We start from the raw sequence: 19,199 nt of genomic DNA, 5'->3' as shown, positions 1-19,199 counted from the left end.
TCAAGCTAAGAACGGTTTGATATGAATTATATTTTTATATCTTTAATCCTTCTGAAACCCCCCCCCAATTTGGACCGCAAACAAAACTAGAGCATTTTAGAACGGTGTTCGATATTTATTGAGGAGAGAATGTTTACCAAACAAGGATATTGTGCCTTGCCTAATCACAATTCACTGGGCGGTACGAGCGTTCGACTCGCTTTTACATACTCCTTCTTTCTGGAGTGCCCTTTTTCAAAATTTAATGAGACTGAACTTAAACCTCAAATGTATATAAATTTAAACTTGATTTTCTGATAAGTAGCTGAGGAGTTGCAGATTCCAGCAACTCTGCTACACAAGGTAACAGATTACAGTTACCTAGGGAGGTGGAGAGCAAGGCACAATATCCTTGTTTGGTAAACATTCTCTCCTCAATAAATATCGAAACACCGTTCTAAATACAGACTCGGGTGTGCCCCCGTGAACTCAGAAATCAGTTTGTTCCAAAATTTCAAAATTACAAGTTTGACCGAATTAAGTTTCAATTGATTTTAATTCGTTTTCAAAATTTTATACTTCAGAATCTTCTTCATCTGAAGTTAACCTTTAATTATTAAATCTGTCGTGTACTAAAGTGTACACCTGATGAGGTACGAGCTTTTTAGCTCTGAGACCGAAAACAGATGGTACTTCTTGGTGTTGCTCAAGGCAACACACATTTACATTGGATGAAACGATCCGCCACTAGGGCGTTCTTACCTGATGTAAACCCCAAATTCATAGCACTTTGCTTCTTTCCACAAACCTTCAAAATTTAGAATTTTAAATATAGAAGTGAAGTGTTGAATACTTGCACCTAACTAGTGTAACACACTCAAAATTTGTATTGGTATAAGGTGTTGCGGTAGGGTGTGTAGTTCTTAAATCCTCGATGATGTGAGGTCGTCTTCTCAATCAGACGTTCAAGATCGTTTGTACCATCAAACAGTTGCACGTTTAGGCTCTATTTCACAATTCGTGTCAGCATCTGCTTATCCGGCGATCGTGTGGGTTCCCATAGCCAAGATGGCTTTTACTGGTTGATAGCTGCGATTAAAATCAGCGTGCCCCACGTCTTTAACCCGGTTGCGCGTAATAGTGATGGGGAATTATTGACGCCATTACAGGTTATCATTTTATAAGGTTGAAAGGGATAAACCCTTTGCCAATTGTTTTAATTACATTTAGAATTCAAAACCAAAACATCAACCTCTCCGAGCATTGATGTCGGCGCACGTTACGTTTCGTGTGTGTCCGAATCTACGTTACGGCGTGGCTTGCATGTTCTAAATTGATTGAGCCTGCGTCAATAAATTACAACCATTCCGTCTTTCAGGATGGAGGTGTGCTTCTGTTGTTTCGACTTTGTTTAGTCTCTTCAGTCGTAGATAGGTCCGAAGACCACTACAAGACAACATTATAGTGAAAAGAAAGTGATGTCATGTCATTGATGATAATCACAATTCACTGGGCGGTACGAGCGTTCGACTCGCTTTTACATACTCCTTCTTTCTGGAGTGCCCTTTTTCAAAATTTAATGAGACTGAACTTAAACCTCAAATGTATATAAATTTAAACTTGATTTTCTGATAAGTAGCTGAGGAGTTGCAGATTCCAGCAACTCTGCTACACAAGGTAACAGATTACAGTTACCTAGGGAGGTGGAGAGCAAGGCACAATATCCTTGTTTGGAAAACTAGAGCAGCTGACACTAGATTTTTATAGAGGAAATTATTCTGTCGATTTTGCCTGGTCTTTCATCAAATGCACATTGGCTCCCAGCTCGTACATTATGATTGATTAACAATTTGATCAACATCAAAGTCCTACATAACGATTGGTTCCAATATGAAAGCGTTTGGCAGCGACACCAGAAGGTGGTAAGGAGATATATAACGGCGGTACGGTGGTATTATGTGATGTTGGCATGACCTGGTTACGGACGCATCAAAGGAGAGAGAGAGAGAAATAGACAGCGAGGGAGAGTGCTCCACAAATTCCATTAACTTAGCAACCGACACTTGTCGATTCTGCGAATTTCGTTTTATCACTTGCAATACTAAATTAGTACAGTTCTAACCCAATAACCATATTTGGTTAATGAAATTACTTGCTTATTTGTTCATAATTACATGTTACATTTAATTATAACTGCCCCAAAGCCTGAAAGTGGATACTGAGTCCTGAGTGGTATTTCGAACGAGTTGTATATTATATTAAAATAATGCAATATCATTATGATGTTACAACACATCACACCTCGTGTTGCGTAACAGGTTTTCCTGAGGTCGCGTGCAAAATTTAAAATCTCGTCTCAAAACGCTACATGAGTTACTATTTCACATGTTAAAATGCCATATGCTTCTACGCAATTTGTTTACATATCTATTTATTATGTTACTTTCTAGTTACGATCATGGTATTGCATACATGTAATGTTCACTAACGCTAAGTCAAATCCCACATGTAACATACACCATCATCGAACTCCACGTTGCCTAGATATAAATTAAATTTCATGTCTATAGGTAAGTCAGTTCTCGGTATATCGTGTGGACAGACGTACAAATATAAGAACACACAAAAATAATATTTTTTGATAATGCTCAACCAATAACAACCGTAATTTGATACAAAGCTGAATAATTTTCTACAATCAGTGGATCCAATTAATGTATTACTAATGAATATAGTGTAATTTATTTATTTCAGTCAATTATAGCAGATAATCTGATCTAATGCTTATTTCAACTGTTGCGTTAATTAAAGCAAGCTGTAACAGTCATCGAATAATTAATAATTTAATTTTCCTACAAATTATTTTTTCGGTAGAGAAAAAAAGGTTATAACAGGAACTCAGGACAGGAAAACAATAATTGTCTGTCAGGAGACGACTTTAATGAAGTTTTACACCATTAAAAACGGGAAACACTTTCGTTTCTTTTTTGGTCCTATAATTTTGGAATATCTTCTCATTTCAAAAATATAAATATGATTACTTTTAATTGTAAAGTTTACACTTTTTGTTATTTAAATGATTGAGAACAAAGAAGTTTGCGATCTCATACAATATATATTCAAAATATTTTTATTGGTTATTAACAATGCAGTCGCAAACATTTGAATAATCAAAGATTATACACCAAGAAAAAGTATAAACGGTTTGATTGGTGTTTGTATGTTTATAGTTTTTAATTCTTGTTAAGAAAAACTCATTAATATAGCTGTAAATAGTCACACTAAATGGGCACCAAATAGCATACAACCATAACAAAGCATACTATCTACATGCTTGCATCAATTAGATAAATCAAAACATTAAAAAATATGTAATTCCAATGTAAAATGTGACTGTAAAAAATTATATTATAATCGTGATAAGTATTAGCGGATTATATGATCCCTATGTAATTTGAAATGTATGACCAAAATATCACCATATTTACTCTTTGTTTCTTTCCTTTTTAACATGTTTGATTCTTTCCACATGCAACAAAATTCACTCCTATAATATAATTTATTCTATACGTTATAAGTAAATAAAAATATTGTTCCTCGTGGTAACGAATTCTGTTATTCGGAAAGCGATCTATTGCAGCTGTTTCAGTAGCACTTTCTAAATTCCTGGAGGTAAACATATGCAGCCTCCCCTAAATTACGCTTTGAGAAAGGGCTTTTCTAATCTTATGCGCGCGCGTGTATATGTGTTCACTAGAAAAAGAGACTGAATAGGCTTTAAATGTACTTTGCCAACTGTATATAAATGTATATATAATGCCAATATATTAAAAAAGAACTTGTTTTCCTTTTCCACACATGGAATTTTATTTTTTTGTAAACTTTTTGGTGAATAAAGATTTTTGTGAACTGTGTTGTGAACTAGGGGCAGCCATTTTGGTTTTGGTCCCGTGAGAACTGTTTCATTTACGAAATGTATGTACCTACAGGACAATTGGTTAACACTGATCAGTTCGTTCTTTCACAATCTTAACATAAATAAATACACAATAAATGAAGAATGATTTTATTTTATGTAAGATTAATTTTTTGAATAGGTAAGTGGCCATACTTCTCACACCAGAACGATACAATATATACTAAACATTGAATTGTGAATGAATTGCGCAACTATTAAGAAATAATGTTTATGGCCATTTATACTGACATGTTACTTTTGTAATCAAGAATTCTCCACATCAGGATACCATACTATCCAGGAGCTTCAGAGCATTTGTATTGCATTGAAACGTCACAGTCCTCTGGATACCATCGGAGTCCCAGTCCAATCGGTTCCGACATCTTGGGTCGCTCGCTCACCGATTGTCTCAGTCCCTACACACATGTAACTCCCAAGGCTCTGTTCTGTTCTGCAACAGCTCATTAACGTCAAGCGATAGATCCTACCCTTGAGAATTTGAAATCGATTTTCATAAATTTTTCTGTAATTTTTGTTTGATTTAAATGTATTAGTTTGATATTAGAAAAATGCTCTAAGAGTATTCTTAACCTTATTCCTATATCCAGATAACTCGGAAACTGAGTATTTATTGTAGTTCAAACATGTTTTTTTTCTATTTTGCCAGGCTTTTCTAGAGGTAAAATACTATTTCTAAATTGCCTTTCTCGTATTATTCGGGATTCAAAGAAAGGAAAAATAAACGATGCTGATAAACTCATGACATCCATTTATATCAGAAGTATTGACTATTACTTGATTTACTACAATGGTGAACAAATAGAAAGCTGTTAGAATAATTTCGAAATTAAAACCCAGAGAGTCGTATAAAATTGCCTTCAGGGAGCTTGCATTTTTGACCTTACCCAGCCTCTATATTCTCGATGTCACCCTGTACTGCCGATCCAAATGTGAACTGGTTCAGGACAGGGACGTACACCAGTACGAGACGAGAGGCATGAAAAACTTCAGAACTGAACAGCAATATTCGAACACTTGCCATCGCAAGTGGGTGTCAAGATAATCAATAAGCTCCCTTGAGATCTCAAACAAATTAACGAAACCAAACAATTCAAATCTCGATTAAGACACTTTTTGTTGTCAAAGCATTTTACTCAGTTGATGAGTTTACGATGGACCGCTGGGATGAAATTAGCACTTTATTATTATTCTGTTTATCATTTTCTGATGTCCAAAACCTGCAAAATACAATATATTGTTAGGTAGGTTCACACATTAATATGTTGAATTTACTGTGTCTATAATAACATAAGATTGGTTTAGTTCATAGATTTTTAATCAATATTATGAAATGACGATTGCAATACGATTTTGTTATTGCAATATACAAATTTAAATTAAATTAAACTAAATTAAAAAGATAAACACGCTTGTAATAAATTCTTTCATTCAATTTGGTCATCATTTATTTGTTCCTATTGGTTTCAAATCATGAAATATGGAAGTCAAAAATTCAAAGTTCAAAAATGTGGAAGTCTGGATTATATTATTGGCCTGGAGTGAACAGATTTATTTTAAAATTTAACTAACATTATTTATAATAACAAATAAGTAATAACTGTTTTTAAAGCTTACGTTGATTAATTCAATAGCTTTGACAGTGTAAATACTTTGTATGTGTAATTCTAAAAATATTTGATATTTCGTTGAACTTCAATAACAAACGTAAAATAGAGGTTGAATATCTTGAGCACGCATTGAGTGAAATACAAAAGGAATGAAGATATTGAATGTTATTGTAACGTCGATTTAGGAAATATCACTGTCTTCTTGGAAACACATCTGATGTTGCGATGATACATCATATCTATTCGATTTGTTGCTAAAGTTTGAGTCTATTGAGTTTATTAATTTCAATAGCAAACTCTTATTCACTATGCTAAATATTTTGAGTTTATACTCGTGTTTAAATATATAACGTCGAATTGAAATGGAAAATTCACACAATTTTAACATTCATTTACATTATATATTGTTATTTATAATTATTTTACACTTCGAGTGAATATTTCCATTGCAGCTATGTGACTAAGTTTAGTAACAGTTATAGTTGTCAACAGCTATCACTAACATGAAAATTGTAACTGATGTGATTCCTAGAAGGCGAACTCAATAGATGTGACTTTACTGTCTGCAAGAACTTATACAACTGTTGACTAAAGTAAAGCAATCTGTTAATGTAGTCCATCCGTGATCGAGTTGGCAGTTGGGACGAGGGCAAGAACAGTGCCGCGGGCAACTAATATCTTCGGTCTCGATAACAGTGGAACATCATCGAAAGGCCCGAGGGGACTGTCACGGTCGGATATCAATGTTTAGCGGCAGTTCTGACAAACTTGTTACTCAAGCCGTTCCAAGTACACGAAGGTCTAGTGCAGAGTGCTTTGATACCCACAAGATAACGATAAGTACGCTCCTTGGCTAGAGTCGGCAATTGGGGCGATCACTCAGTTGCACAGCATCAACATTATCCATCAGCAGATACGTCAATACGCTTAGGTCATTTTTATTCCCAAGAGTGTATTATGAAGAACGAAATTAGAAAATCTCTGTTGAAGTAAAATGCGATCTACAGTGTATAACTGCATGATTAAATCGTGCAGTCGTACACGATTTAAATTCTGTGTTAAAGCTAATTTCAAATTTAGTTTTCATAACTATTAAAAGAATGTTCTCATTATTTTTTAATTATGGTTAGTAAATACTATGTAGTATGATTCTTACTGCCAAAAAGTCTTTTTTTAATGGAAGACGACAGTTGGTGCTGTTACTTGGGTCTGTAAGAATACAACGTTAAAGCTTTTGATGTAGTTTTTTCTTACAAAAGTCAGAACTGCCATAAGTACTTAATAATATTCTTTGTTGTTTTATTATATGTGTTTAATTGTCTATGAAATAAGACACAAGAAAAGCCCATACTTAAGTAACTAAAGTTATTTCTTGGCATAAAACGGTGAATATTTTAGGAATTCCCAAATAAAATCATGGTATTCATCATAACATCGTTCTGCAACTTTATTTTCACAATACGTCTGTTACATACGAAAGTTGTCACAATAAACTATCTGTATCAACTATGACTGATCTCTCTTTCTTGACTATTCATCTAAGTTTATGCTCTCCACATTCGGTTCTAAAATTCTTGTTTCCCTTTTTAATGTTTTTTTAACTCAGAAACAGTTACACAGCCATACGTTGTTTAATTTCATGTCTGATAATTATTATAAAAAAAATATAAAGTGCCAATAAAGCAATCACGCTCTCAAAATTTTTTAACTATATAATTAAAAACAAAAAGCACTAGGGATTATTAACTAGTCAGTCTAATTTGATGTTTAAAGTACACTTTTGAAAGATTAAAAATATGATGAAACTGAGACAGGAATGATTTAATATTTTAAAATAGAAAATACTTTTGAGTCCCATAAATTAATTTTTTTACGCCCTCCTCTTGGGCACAGTCAGGAATAAAAAAGGTTTCAACGTCCTTTTATTCGAAAATATTAAATTTAAAATAGTTTGATATTTTTCAATCACAATTTTGATTGATATGGAAATTTTTCAACTAAAAACTTTATTATTCTCTAAAGGATAACCTAAAATGTACCAAATTCTGTATTAGCTTAAAACATCATCACTTTCGAAATGAATATACTAAAAATGCTATTCAAAAGTTAATAAACAACGCAATTATTATATCTTTTGTTCCCAAATTATATTAAGCTGAACATTATTTTATTACCACCCTTTATATATACAAAGCCACTATGTTTTACCTACAACACTATTATATCATACAGTATATAAATAATAAAATCCAACTCCCAAAACACATTGCAGTTCATTCCCTACTGCATTGTTAAGTTATCCAGTGACAACGGCAATTTGTAACAGGGCTCTAATGGTTTAATGGCCCATTCCCAGTTGGAGGAATGCCACATCCCGCATGGATGGCGTCACTTACTGCACGTCTGGGGCACAAAAATACGGTCTGGCTGTTACTACACCAGGCTGGGTGTCTGCTGTATGTCAGTAGCAATATACTCAAGCAACACGGTCAGAAGTTGGTCGGTTGAGTTCAATTTGTTTGGAAACACGTTTAATGATATTGGAGACCTGTTACTGTGATACGCAACCATGATAACGGAAAGACGTGGTTGCTGTCACAACAAAGTAGAATATGTATATATCGCTCTGTCGGTGCTTTCAATTTGAGTATAAACATAAAGTGTATTGCTTTCATAATGATTAATATTTTTATGAGGTGATTGAAATTGAATAATTTACTAAGCATTCATTTCCACTTTGACTTTTTTATACATAAAATTTATAACTTTGCTTAAACAAATATTGTTTTGAGAAACTAAGATGTAGTGTGGAGAAGAAGGTTAAAAAAAATCAATCAGTTATTTAATAATAATTATTTTAACTCGTTCGGAGGACTAGTCGGGGAATAAAAATTTTCATGGACTGTGCCATAGAAGACGCACATTAATATAAGTTGTCTTTCCAGCTCGCCACTAAAAGAGAGTCCTTGGACCAGGTGCACGAGGCTAGAGAGAGTTCAGGGGCTCCAGAATCCACAAATGAAGAATAGTCCACACTTGCGCCAGAACATACACTTTAGTATGAACAACGGGTCACATAATGGGTGAATAAGGGATAACAAAACTAGGTAAATAATAAAGGAAAATTGTGAACAGGAGAGGGTGAGATGAAGAAGAGCAGTTCATGAGTACAGAAGGCACATAGACTCAGGTGTAATATAGAGAAGAAATAGATCGTTTTGAGAGTGATAACGACCTTACTGGTAAGAGAGATGCAGCCCCAAGAACGGCGCAGGCACAGGGTGGTCGGCTGTGCTAGATTTAGAATTGTTATGAATAACAACTGATCTCTCGCTCACTCATTGATTAAACTTAATCGTTACTGAAATAAGAATATTATTAAGTATACTGAAAACTGAACGTAAGGGGTTTAAAACTTTGGAAACTTGACAACTTTACGTGATTCCAATACCATTATAAGCCACAGATATAGATATGACCTCTTGATAAATTAAGAGAATCACATTTACGAAAAAGTGACATTATAATCAAAATTTCATAAAAATGTCGGTTGATACGATTCTTTTTAACAATGTGCAGACCATAGAGTACTAACACGTCTTAAAATGTTTAATAAAAGACACGTTAATTATTTTAAAATACGAGAAGCAAATATTTATAAAGTATTTGGTAAATTTAAGCTATAAATAGTTTTGTTCGTCCATTCATGTAACAATGTATTAAGTGTATCAGAGCGTAAAGTAAAATTTTCCTTAATTAACTTAGAATGTACGTGCACTACTCGTAATTCACGGAAGTAATTTACTACTCTCCACAGTCTCTTCGCTTTTAATTACTACATAATTCCTCTAATAACCTGTAAATATCACTGTGTTCCATTTAATGTGTTTTAAATTATTAGATATATATGCTTCAGCAATTAACTCACTAAATAAAATATTTAAACATCTCACTTTGTTAAATATCCTAATGTTGCCTGTCACTGACTCAAACTACAAAGAGTTTTTCAAGATGGCGTAATTATTCCAACCCTTTAAATAGGTTTATTTGATTCATACAGAATACAGTCAATTTCCTGGAAATATTCTGAAACACGTTGCTTGTCCATCAATTCAGCTAATATTTCTTCCAACGCACTAAAATTAATTGTTGGCTAATTTCATTGTTGCGAGAAAGCAAACACTTCGAATTTTATAGAAAATGATCCCAGAACAGTGGCTCAGACACTATGGAATAACCACCAGCCACTTTCAAATAAGAAGAAAGCCGGCATTGCATATCAATGCCTACAATGTAACGTTAAAAATTTTGTATGATTGTACTCAATTAGGTTGCAAATTTATTTACACTGCGGTTTTCTCTTTGCCATCGTGGTTACCCACAAGACCAATGTACAAATGTTACATAACGATCAGCCAAATCTCAACGGGTGACATTCACCATCATCAAACTTGATGTTAACTCATATAGAAATGAAGCTTCGAGCAACAAGTTTGTCTGTTGGTCAGTTATATTTCCAGACATCGTGCGGAAAAAACGGGCAGAAATTAAACTCGAGTAAGAAGTTTCACTACCGCTCAGCCAGTTACGTATATGGGAGAATATACAGGGTGATTCATGAAGTTCTCCCCCCCACTTCTACAGCACATTGTACTAGTAAAAATAATGAAAAAATGTTATATAAACATAGGTCCGAAAACGCTTCGTTAGCGAGTTACAGCTAGCGAAAGATTTCGCCTGAATTCCTGGGTAAAGAGTAAAATAAAGCCATACTGAACTTTTGGAAAGGTTAATTAAGTAAGAAATATCGTGGATTCTTATGTATTTTTACCTGATAAAGCTAATAAAATAGGTTTTCAGAACTGTACCTGTAGTAGTTTTTGAGGGATTCAGGGTTAAATGCAAAAAATTGGGGCACGAAACAATGTTTTTTTAAGTTTGATGTACAATAACTTTGTTAAATTGGTAATAAATACATAAAATCAACAAACATTAATTGTAGAGAATTTAATTCTGAGAAAATTGATATAATCAAAGTCTAAAATAAAACAGAAATAAGTACCAAAAAATCGATTTTATTCAGTATAATACATTACTAGTTTTAAGCAAAATTAATCAGGTTGGGCCAACCGTACGCACCTTTTTTATAATAGATGTTCGAAAATAAGGCCATCATTATCAATACATTTTGCAGCACGTTTGTGTATTGCTTTTGTTGCGTTTCTTAATTTTTCAGGACTTCCCTGTATCTGCACAGCCGAATCCATAATATGGGCAATTAATTCATCACGAGAATTCACTTTTGTCTTGTATACAATGTCTTTCATCCATCCCCAGATGCAATAATCCAATGGAGATAGATCTGGTGATCTTGGTGGCCAAGGGTGAGGCCCTCCACGACCAATCCAGTGTCCAGGATATTGATGATTTAAGTAAGCAGAAACGGCACGTGAAAAGTGGGGAGGTGCTCCGTCATGCTGGAAGTACAAATTTTGTCTGAGATGTAAAGGAACATTCTCTAACATTTAACCCTGAATCCCTCAAAAACTACTACAGGTACAGTTCTGAAACCTATTTTATTAGCTTTATCAGGTAAAAATACATAAGAATCCACGATATTTCTTACTTAATTAACCTTTCCAAAAGTTCAGTATGGCTTTATTTTACTCTTTACCCAGGAATTCAGGCGAAATCTTTCGCTAGCTGTAACTCGCTAACGAAGCGTTTTCGGACCTATGTTTATATAACATTTTTTTCATTATTTTTACTAGTACAATGTGCTGTAAGAAGTGGGGGGAGAACTTCATGAATCACCCTGTATAGTTACGAACTTCACAGTATAAGGGTGACCTAAAGGAATATACAGGGAAACTATAAAAAAATGTTAGTCACTTGTCTATTTAACACATGACTATTAGTTCTAAAGAATAAGATTGATTTATTGTGTACGCTCTCCTGTTTTTTGTATAGAGAATGTAGCTTTAATAAAGTCAGTGTTATTCCACTACAAACCAAATCATACAGCGAATTAGTTTCTCAGAACATTGTTATTTCCATCTATCACAATACATTATCAGCTATAGTTAACGAATTCAAGCTCAATGGATATTGCTAACCGGCATAATAAAAATTTCATTCTGATTACTTACACTTAAACCCCGCTTTCTGCTTTAGATTTAGTAATAAATGTACGTAGAACTTTTCAATACTTTCAACATATCTTAGGAAGTATGCTCTATGCAAATTGTCACGTAAACGGACAGCTCTTAACCACTTTTATGTTATCTCATTTTTAAGTATCATCCAATTATAGGAGTAAAGCTTTAGTCTCAATATATTTTAAAGATGTTCTATATTCTTGTACTTTGTAGGAACTTACATTACCTAGAGATTTAATTTACACTTTATTTTGGTTCAATCAACTTTGGTTTTTGGTGATATATTGTTTAATTAAGTCTAAATTTTATTGAAAAGGTTTACAATCATTATAGAAACATATATTTATTCCTTACAAAATAAAGCGATGGTTCGTTCAAGACATAATTTCGTGCTATATCAGCAGCTATATTATTATGAGAAGTACAAGGTTGTCATAATGACATATTCATGAATGTCGAGATTAGCTCCATTTTACCATCCACTTAGTCCAGAAACTGAAACCTAAGTCACTTCGCGCTGTATTACAAGGAAGGTGAAATGGAGCTAATCTAAACATTCACATTGAGTCAACCCTTCCCACCATAAACAAGGTATGTGTAGAATACCATATATATCACATCAACAGAACATATTAACAGCATTTGTGCCGGAGCTGCTAAGACACTTGGTTTTATAACTCGCTCTTCCAGAGACTTTCATGATCCTACTGTGCTCAGGACGCTATACTGCACACTAGTTCGACCTCTGCTTGAGTATGGTTGTGTCATGTGGTCTCCTCATCAAGTAACTTTGGTGCGCCAGATTCAATCTATATAAGACAAATTCATCCGTCTATTTGGTTGTTGGCTGGGATTCGCCTACAGAGACGTACCGCTGCGGCTTATCGAGGAAGAATTGGGACTTTGTTCTCTGGAAACCAGAAGGAGTATCCAGGGGGTTATGTTTCTGCACAAACATATCACTGGCGGCATTGTTTGTCCAGAGATCTTAGGAGGAGTTTTCTTTCGCTGTCCAATGGGTACGAGATCTTCAGAACTATTCGGCAGACGTCACGTTGGTTCGAACTACCTGTATGAAGCCAATAGTACCCTCATACGTATCCAACGTCTAGGAAACATAGTATCTCCTCACGTGGACTTCTTCGCTGATAGTGTCACTGTGGTCAAGAAGAAAACTGTAAATGCCTTGGTATTATAGAAATCAAGCGTCATTTATGGTTTTTTATTTTTGTTTTAATTATATATTATTAGCGACATTTGTTATAAATATTATTATTTATTATATTATTATATATATATATATATAAAAGTGTGTGTGTGTGTGTGTGTGTGTGTGTGTGTGTGTGTGTGTGTGTGTGTGTATGTATATATGTATATGCACTGCTTTGATTCTTTGGAAATGTATTTATTATTCGTTTTCTAGCTTTTCATATATTTATATAAATTGTTATCCTTTCATAGATATTAATTCTGTTATCTTTTTTTCTTCTAAATATTTTATTTTTCTTTGTTGTTGACTGGTAACTTACTGATGTTTGTTTTGATATCAATTAATTATGTGCTTGTTTGTAAGTGGTACGTAGCTCCTAGTCATTCATCAGTTTATGTATGTTAGCTACCACTTGTAAATTTTTCATTGTATATTTTTTAGTGTATTGGGGTTTTTTACCGTTGAAATAAATAAATAAACAGAATTTAATATTGCGCGTTTTATTCTCTAGACCTCTTGCGGTCAGATAGACAGGCAAAAAACACATTGGATCAGCCTACAAAGTAAGCTTGATACGATTCAATGACGTTCAGTCAAATGCTATGGTTGGACATGAACCATCATAGAGCTTATTGTTGTCTATGAAATAAAATTGAGTTTCATGCAAAATTTACTAATAATCTTTATTGACTCTGCCTCATTCATATTTTCATTGGGTTGGTTTTCGTAGCAGTGTTTAAGTAATATACGTTCCTGGGAAGTAAGGAGTGTACTACAACGCTAATGTACTCTGCAACCAGACTTTGTCACTAAAATTGACTTTTATTCTAATTTTTGTGTGTATAAATAATCTAAATTTGTTAATATCTCACTCAGCATGCTTAAAAACTTATAAATTCTTCAATTTTCTCATTGCCACCGTGGTTACCTATAAAACTGATGCAAAAATATTTGCTAGCGCTCAACCAAATCCCATTGTCGAATTTCATCATTCCTTTTTGATTGGATACAATTTTACTGTATCCTTTACAAATACTTCTGATTTGATAATGTCCTATTTATAACCGTTACCACTATCCTAAATTTCACCCTGTTCTCCTCCAATTAAAAAATTACTTCCCTTAGCTAAAATATTCAACTTCTTTTCAGTATATACTGGACGGTCCAATCCAGCAGTAAATATGGAGCAATTTAGCTATGAAATTATGATAGCACCAACCCACCTAAAACTAATTAGGCTTAAGCCAAAACATTATTAATTTTAGAATCTTCATTTGACAATGTCGCAGTGTATCGAGTACGGGGGTTATTCTGAGATAACCGAATAATGCAACGTCAAGCGTGGTCGCTGCTTAGATGGGTGATCCTGTGCCATTGGTGGTGGTTCGGAAGACATTTCTATAAGCTTTTGGTCCCCAAGTTGTGTTAGAGAGGGCTTCTTATCTCTAACTTCACCTGGTAAAATAAGACAAGACATTCCTTCATTTTAGCTTTTAAAACGCCAGCAGGATTAGGGAAATTCTATAACATTGTACATTGCAAAACAACTTAACTATTAAATGTGCTAGCTAGTTTAACTCTTCACACCACTGTTATTAGAAACATTCAGGATGGTGTATATAAATGGATACAGTTGTGAAAAGAGTTGAGACAATTAATAAAGTTAGTTTTTCTGTAATAAAATATTCAAAATACGTTCAGCTTGACAACAACATCGTTCGTTGTTAGTGTAAACCTTTAATTTATTGATTACGAATTCCCTGATAAAGTTTTTAAAATACACATACATTAAAACATTCCAATAATTAATACTAAAATACACTTATGAGCACTCTACAACAATGACACAATCGTTCTCGCAGGTAAAGTAATACTGCCGGCTGAGTGCAAAACCATTTCTATTGAAAGCTGTTTCTGATACAATATTCCTTTCTCCATTTCACCACCCACTCTTACCCCCCCCCCCACTACCTTTCCTTGTTCCGTAATCACAGTTGCTGTCATTACCAGGGGATCAGAACTTAATTCCACAAAATATGCGCTACGACACATCTAGTTTAATGCATATAACTGATAAGGCTTGTACCATCTAATTAGAAACATAGTAGTCAACATATATTTAAGATGGTTTTAGTTTCTAAATTCTAACTTTAATCGTATGCAAGTAAGCATTTTATAATTGCCCTATCTGTTCTGTATGCTCTTACTGTATTTACTGACGCTAAGTAAAAGAACGCTAGGTAAAAGAACGCTAAGTAAAAGAACCTTTTAATTCGTAGTTTTATATAGAACTAATTATTTACCGTGTTTACTTTTTTAGCCAAACGAATAGAACGGTTACTCGTTTCAACTTTTCAATAACGAAATGATATATAATTTCCAGTAAACTATTTTCATTTGAATAATTTAAATTGACCAACCTCAATCGGCTTTCATTACAAATAAAAGCTGATTGATGAAAAATTAGGAATGAGTTTTAAGTTACCTCATCAATTGAAATTAGTTCATTGCAAACCATCAGTAACCGTAATTTATTTAATCATTACGCATGTTCTAGATATATTTATTATCTGTTTTCCAGAATAGTACCCTGAAAAAGTGTCTTTAGTACGTTATTAAATTTGAACTTAAAATTTTGTTTGATTTAACAATATTTGTATTGCAGTTCTCCGAGCCATAGATGCTATTGGAGAGATGCCGACCCACAAACAACTAAAGTTTAATAAAAGTTACTCAAGTTAAGTGGTTGACATATTTGTTAACCACTGACTAGTTTGCGTCGTTATAAAACTAACTATAATACGAGAGAGAAAGAATTGTTATTTGAAAATTTAATATACCAATGTTCTTGCAAGAAACATCTTCTAAACTAGATTGCAAGCCAGCCCGTTTGGCTTTAACGTTTGTCAATAATGTAAAGAATTAATACATTATTGATATAGGACAGGTAAATATATGACATGTAACGTCACTTATATTTACTACTATCAGTTTGCTACCAACGGCTTCAAAATATCGTAGGGTTTGCACGTGTAGATTCAAGATTCAAGATTCAAGATTTTATTCATCATTAAACATACAGTGATGCAATAGATTTCGTCAATAGTAATATAACACAATTTACTTTGTCATTGTTTGTTGAATTCTGTTTGTAACTACTATATTTAAGTGAAAATTAAAATAAATATAGAATAACATAATAAATAGTTACAACACTATATACACTACACTGTAATAGTTTTAACATTAAAAACATAAATTATTAATAGATTTAGAGACATACTATATAAACATTATATTTAAGTGAATACTAAAACAAACATATAACATTATAAATAGTTATAGCACCATATAAACTACATATTAATTCTTTAACATTAAAAACGTAAATTATTAATAGACTAAAAGACATATATTTACAAATAAATAATTAGACAACAGTTAACAACATAAAAACACAATAAACTAATAAAATTTAAAACAATGATCAACAATGAATAGCTTATATACATTACATCAACATTTATAAAAATATACATTTAATTATCTGATCTAAATTCAACTTCAAATTCAAAATTAGTAAAAGATGTCCTTAAATTTACCATAATCAGTAGCTAGATAGTCACAACCTTGTAGAAAACTTGTTCCTTTAACCATTTTTTCAAGCAATATTTGAATTTATTAATAGTGACAGTGTGAGCGGATTGTGGCAATTTGTTAAATAATCTATTTTTCATGCAAAAATATGCTGTTATTTGTTTTTGTAAGTCTAGCAGGTAGTATATCTAAGGCATAGTTATTTCTTGTGTTATAATTTTTGTATATCAGATCTAATTTTTATATTTCTTCTTTTATCTTTCTAATTTCTCTTTATAATTGCATGAACACTGGTTTGAGTGAATCATATTTACGACGCCAATGTTGAGATTACTTTGGCGCCTCGACCAAGAAATCTGTCAAAAATGTGTATTTATGGCAATTGTAATTTAATCAGGTCTTAGTATTTTTTGTTCCACAATTGAATTGCCGTTTTCTCGATCAGGAAAATATATATACTTACACAGGTCTGAGAAGCCTACTTCTGTCGAAGAACAAATACGGTGGGTTTTATAGAAGTCTTTAAATTGTATAGTAAAATTTAGTAACTTTGTATAATATCTGCATTACAAAACTGACCAAACACTACATAATTAATATTTGCCAAAATGTACAGTTATAAGTATATATTTACTAATACTTAATTTTATTTTGATATTTCCTAATCTGTGCTCAACAGCTGTTGCAGAAAAGGATGAAATAAGAAATGTTGTTACTAAAAGCTTACTCTACGCTTTCACACTAAAAATTTGAAAAAAGTTGTTATTGCATGTTATAAATGGTTGTGTTGCCATAAAATAATGCTTACACATAACTGTTGATTACATCTAACAAGTTCTGTCAATTAATAACATTTATTTGCTGCAATGCAGTTTTAAAGACCAAGATGGCATTTTTGATATCAAAATACAAGCCTTTAAGCCAAGAATGATTTTAGAGAGATCTCATCACGCAATCAACTAATGTTTTATGAAGTTACTCAAGTTAAGTAGTTCATATCTTTGTTAGGCACTGTCAAGTTTATGTCATGTTAAATTAACTAGTTGAGAATAATACAAAGCAGTGCTCCGTGCAATGTTAGATATATTTACTAATTATTTGTTATCAGAATACAAGTCTTCAAGTCAGTGGTGCTGTTTTAGAGATCTCATCACGCAAACATAATATAAGATGCAGGGTTCCTTAAGTAACTCTTAAGTCTTCTCATATCTTGAGTGCTTTGATGTGCTCTCCGGGACAGCAAAATGCATTTTATTAGATGTTTTAAAATTACTTTAGGGACATTAATGGTTCAGGTAATCGGCCCATATTTCTAAATTAGGTGAATTATGCAATGGACATGGATTTCACTGCTCCAATTATCTTATTCGTTTCCTATTACGTTCCTACACATCTTCGTATCCACTTATATTGCTTACGGCATTAGCCATGTGAAACTAGTTTACAATTCAGCTACCTCAATGTGGGTGCACGTTAATTTTATAAAATATAAGTTACGTTCAATGCTAGTACGTAACTTAAGAAACTACTAGATTTATTAATATTATATCCTCCCCTCTTCACTCACTTATTAACCAAAATCAGGATAAAACTTACAGTTAATTAAGAACCATCTATTTACTGTCAATTTTATTTGAGTTTATATCAAAGTGTATTTAATGAATCGCTTAAATTTCAACAGTTCTGAGAAGGAAAGGTTAGATTTTCCTCAACATTAGCTACACGATATCTTAGTTGACCGATTTCACCCTTTGTGATCTCGGCTTTGACTAATGAAGTCTAATTTACCCTTGGACTGAGTTGGAAAGCAGCTGAACGGCTGATTTCCTATGACTAGGGAGACAGAAAGTAACATTTCTGTTACTATCGTTTGTTAATAATAAGGACTTGTAAGAAGGAAAATTTATCTGTGTTACCTTTATGATCAAATAATTTCGACATCTGAAGTTGTAGCATGTTACGAAGTTTAAACTTATACATAATCCTGTATTTCACGAAAAGGTTTAGGCTACATGTTTGAACAGCTACCAGGTAAGTATATATCAGTCAATTTGGCAATTAACTGTGTAATTTCACCAGTTCATTTATAACACAAAACTGAAAATGTCAACTAAAACTAAGTTTGATTAGCTACATCTTAAATGTAACCCATCGGGATGCCTAATTTCTAAAGTTATTGCCCAACACATTTCAAATCTCAGTAAAAATACTAAAATATGTAAATTATACTGCATGAACAGTGTTTCAATAATTATTATTTATTGCTGATAACATTGTCTCAGACTTCCAATTTAGATAAATGAGGTTCTGGTATATTTCTCATTCCCAACATCAATGAAGACGTTTGAGTTGTGAGGTTAGCACGTAATCTCCTGTGGGCGTAAGACAGGGAATGTTCTCGGGTAGGTGTATAAACTGTCACCTGCGGAAATTGAAACCACCAGACATACGACGAGTCCAGTTTATAGACTTTACCTTGTGAGGTTAGCACGTAATCTCCTGTGGGCGTAAAACAGGGAATGTTCTCGGGTAAGTGTATAAACTGTCACCTGCGGAAATTGAAACCACCAGACATACGACGAGCCCAGTTTATAGACTTTACCTTGTGAGGGAAAAGGCTTAACTTCTTTCAACATGAGTGCATTAATTTATTTCGTGTAGAAGAATAA

Source organism: Homalodisca vitripennis, chromosome 4 (assembly GCF_021130785.1).
Source record: "Homalodisca vitripennis isolate AUS2020 chromosome 4, UT_GWSS_2.1, whole genome shotgun sequence".
Lineage (NCBI taxonomy): Eukaryota > Metazoa > Arthropoda > Insecta > Hemiptera > Cicadellidae > Homalodisca > Homalodisca vitripennis.
This window is presented reverse-complemented; position numbering follows the sequence as displayed.